The sequence below is a fragment of the Glycine soja genome, chromosome 1 (assembly GCF_004193775.1).
Source record: "Glycine soja cultivar W05 chromosome 1, ASM419377v2, whole genome shotgun sequence".
NCBI classification, from domain to species: Eukaryota; Viridiplantae; Streptophyta; class Magnoliopsida; order Fabales; family Fabaceae; genus Glycine; species Glycine soja.
The window spans coordinates 37,656,098-37,660,815 of NC_041002.1; the positions used below are offsets into that span (position 1 = coordinate 37,656,098).

At 36.2% G+C, this 4,718-nt stretch overlaps 1 long non-coding RNA gene across 1 annotated transcript; it reads right to left on the reverse strand.

Moving 5' to 3' along the window:
* Positions 1–1,183: 1,183 nt before the first annotated feature.
* On the reverse strand, positions 1,184–3,771 carry LOC114405011. Its single transcript, XR_003665164.1, has 3 exons — positions 3,650–3,771; positions 3,159–3,214; positions 1,184–1,217 (listed from the first exon to the last, which is right to left on the reverse strand). It is a non-coding gene; the product is annotated as an uncharacterized LOC114405011 (long non-coding RNA).
* Between the last annotated feature and the right edge of the window lie 947 nt (positions 3,772–4,718).

Consider the following 4,718-nt stretch of genomic DNA (forward strand, 5'->3'; position numbering starts at 1 on the left):
AATCAGAATATCAACTCTATGGGCATCTTATCTGGTAGTAATTGGGAGTGGAGGATACAATGGAGGAGGCATTTCTTTGACCACGAAATTGACACCTTGGCAGCATTCATGACTGACATTGAGGGTATCCAAATTCAACCTTTAACTCGGGATTTCCTCAGCTGGGGGGCTGATCCTGCTGGTTATTGCTCCACAAAGTCAGCTTACAACCTCCTTAAGGCTGAGGCCAGCTCTAATTCTGAAGACAACAACTATAAGACCATTTGGAAATTGCAAATTCCCCCAAGAGCATCTGCTTTCTCTTGGAGAATCTTCAAGAATAGACTACCTACTAGGGATAATCTAAGGAGGAGGCATGTCGAGCTTCCCTCTTACAATTGCCCTCTTTGTGATCAGGAAGAGGAAACTGTTGGCCATATTATGTATTCTTGCAGGAAAACTTGTGTTCTTTGGTGGGAGATTTTGAGATGGGTTAATAGGATGGGTCCTTTCCCACTTCAACCCAATTGCCACTTCCTGCAATTCTCTCAATGGAGTGGAAACAGCAAGGTAGACAATCGGTGGAAAGCTCTATGGATAGCTTTATCCATGACTATTTGGAAGCATAGAAATGCCTTGGTGTTTAATAACCAGAATTTCTGCATCGAAAAAGTCACTGCTTCAGCTTTATTTCACACTTGGTCTTGGATCAACTGCATGGAGAAAGACTTTCACACACACTTTAATCAGTGGTCTACTTGCTTAAAGGAGGAAATGTCTTAGGGGTTTTTTGTTGCTTGGGTAACCACCTATTGTGGTTTTATCTTATGTAGATGGGGATGGCAGATTTCTGCCTTGTATATTTTGTTATATTTCAGTACATCTAGTACTGACCCTATTAATATTATCAGATTTTTGTTGTGCAAAAAAAAATTAATACAAATTATAATTTTGCTGATAAAAAAAAGATAATACAAGAGAGACAAAAGGGCAGTGGCAGTCACAACATATATATAGACATAGTTTAAATCACAGTAAATACTTCAAAGATATCAGTCCAATGAAACAAAGGTCATGTAGACAGGCATAGCATAAGTTACAAATATACCAGTAATGCATACAACAACAATTTCAAATTAGTTCTCCAATCTAAGATATAAATACCTGACTTTGAGGCTTCAAAGATATAATCAAACCGCTTCCGCAGCAATGCCAATTAGCAGTAGTAAATGATAGCCCTAAAAAAAACCATACAGAAATTAGCCACAGTGTATTTAAAGCCTTTTATGAACAATATGACTCTCACTTCATGGTGATAAATTGAATCTCAAAAGACATTATACTGAGAGTGTATTTAAAGCCTTTTTAAGTCATTCTATCAAACAGCTCATTGACAATTTTTTAAGAATACATATCATACTTCTATCCAGTCAAACTAAAGCAATAACTAATTAATTTAATTAAACAGGGACCAATTTAGATGTGAATCATTAAAGGTAGATGATGGCATTCAAAGAATGATAGCGCCGGTTCAAATTTTAAGAAGAAAAAAAAACAATTACACTATATTTCAATTATAGACAATAACAGTGCCCATCTTAATACCACCACATGGATAGCAGCAGAATTAGTAAAACTGCAACCTGCTTGTCCACCCATTAACCTAATTACCCAGTCATTGTAAAGTTTGAAATGTTCTGAATCATAAAATAAAACTGCAACTTGCCTGTTCAGCAGCAGTGGGGCAATTATCATCCTCCAGGATGGGGAGGATATGTTCTGAACCATAAAATAAAACTCCTCAAACAGTGCATAAAGCAGTGGAGCTTAACAAATGGTGAAGCTAATGCTAGAAAAGTTACTATGATTAAAAAGGAGCTAAATGCTTTGGAGAATGTTCTAAATGACAGATCTCTATCCCAAGTGGAAGTCACTCTTAAGAAATCTCTTCAAGTTCAATTGTGGGAGGCAGCTTATGCATATGAATCTATGTTGAGACAAAAGCCTAGAATTAAGTGGCTAAAAGAAGGGGACAAAAACTCTACTTATTTTCACAGATTGATCAATCATAGAAGAAGAAAAAATGCTATTCCAGGTATTTTCATGGATGGTGTGTGGATTCATGAACCTTGCAGGGTTAAAAATGCAGCTGTCCTTTATTTCAAAGCCAGATTTTTGGAGGATTGTTCTAACAGGCCAACACTGGATGGTGTTTACTTCTCCTCTCTGGATCTAAAAGACAAAGAAAGCCTTGTGTCCAGATTTAATGAATTGGAGATCAAATCTGCAGTTTGGAATTGGAGATCAACTGTGAAAAGACTAGGAGTCTTTGGTGGGAGACAATGAGATGGGTTAATAGAGTGGGTTCCTATTCCATAGATCCAAAGAATCATTTTTTACAATTCACCCAGTGGAATAGCAAAGATAGTACCAACAAAAGATGGGAATTTATGTGGCTAGCCCTGTCCTTCTCTATTTGGTACCATAGAAATGCCAAGATATTCAAGAACCAGCCGTTCACTCCTGAAAAGGTCATGGATGATGCCTTATTCCACACCTGGTCCTGGATAAAATGTGTGGAGAAGGACTTCCAAATGCACTTTAATTTCTGGTCAACCAATCTAAAGGATGTTCTTTCTTAGAGGGGATGGGTTTGTATTTTTGTGGGCTATATTCGGTCTCTCCTAATGGGATGCAGACTGTAATTGTCTTGCTTTTTAACTTTGTATCTTCAGTACACCTAGTACTCAATTTCATATATAATATATTGATTTTTGCTGTGCAAAAATAAATGTCTCTTTGTAATCTGTAGTACCACTACTAATTATCAATATAAATTCTCTTTGCAGTTGAAAAAAAAAATATTAAACAGAACAGTACCACAGGTACTGAAAATAAAAGATACAAGACACAAAAGTGCCACCTTCCAAAAAGCAAAACAAACCCAACAATAACCCAACACAAGGACCCCAATACATATAATCAGAAATTTAACCAAAGGCCATCATAAGCACCTTTTGAGGTTCAAAAGGAATGCCATGAAACAGCAAGGAATTCCTAAGCAATCAGCAGACCTTTCTATTTCTATTTTTTACACATTTAAAACTCAAACATATAAAATAAAAACTATATAACAAACTAACAAAGATAAAGACAAAAAAAAGGAAATATAAACTCACCTCAGTTGGTGCTGCTGCCCATCATTTCACTCTCACAACAAATAGGAATCATGTACCTGCATGGAAGAAATAATCACACAACACACAATGATCAGAATAAGCAAATGCATATAATTAAGCATGATACAATATCAATATTCATGGAAGTAACAATGACTTGTCAAAAATTTGGATGAAATTCAATATGTAAATCAAAGCTTTGTCCCTGAAACCCTCTGACTAAATCAAAGCTTTGTCCCTGAAACCCTCTATGTAAATTTGACAGCCTCATGTCTCCCTTCCTGAAAACCCACTAAAAACTTCCTAACCCCCCTGCTGTTACTCCATAATTTATTCTACAATAACTGCTTAAGGCAGTTACATATGGTCCTAAATCACTACACATTCAGTTACGATTAACCCTTTGTGCCTAACTAGGGTTTCGAAACATCACAACAGAGACAGACCATTGAACAATGGATTTTCATCATTAACATACAACAGAGACATACCTTCGATGGAAGCGCAGACACGAACTCCACAAACGCGAACTCGACAATGTGGTTGCAGTCACAGAAGCGCAGCCCAGTTTGCGACAAACACGAACTCAGGCAGAAGGAGAAACAACAATAAAGCCCTGGGTTAAAACGACGAACGCCTAATGTTAAAACGAAAGGACGTACCTCAATGGATAAGTGCCAAAGACGATCTCCACAAACACGATCTCCACAATGTGGTTGCAGTCACGGAAGCACAGGCGACTTTGACACAAGGAGAAAGAAGAAGAACGATATGGTTCAAGCGCAAGGAGAAAGAAGAAGAACGATAGGGTTCAAGCGCGTGGGTTGTGCAATTTCAGAACTTTAATATATAATGATAACAACATCGGTTTTTTAAAAATAACCGATGTTAACATCAACTACGTAACATCGGTTATAATAAAACCGATGTTAACATCGACTCGATAACATCGGTTTTTACAAAACCGATGTTAACAAAGGCATACTAACATCGGTTTTTCCAAAACCGATGTTAACTAAGTCTACTTATTTACAAAAATGCCACCGCGCTTTCGTTAACATCAGTTTTAGCTATAACCGATGTTAATTGGGCGATGTTGAAAGCTTTTTTTTAGTAGTGAATTAAGAGAATTTGTCTTGATAATGGTGGTGAATTTGTATCTCATGCTTTTAATGAGTATTGGAATTTATGTTGAACATCCCACAAAACATGTTCATATACTAATGAGATCAAAAAAAATTTATGTCTTCTCGAGGACATACAATCTTGCATGCTACAATATCGATTCACATCATGTCAACAAGTTATAGTTAGTTCTCCCCTTTTGAAATTGATTTTGAATTAGCAACCTTATATTTCCAATTTAATATTTTTTTTCAAATGTGTTGTATATGTTCTAAATATTATTCCAATTGTTCGATCAAAACACACTAAGATGAATCCTCAAAGGAGGTTAGAAATATATGTTGGGAATGAATCTGTGTATGTAACAAAATATGTTGAATCATCAACAATAGATTTATTTACAACTTCATGTGTCGATTGTTTTTTATTTTGAAT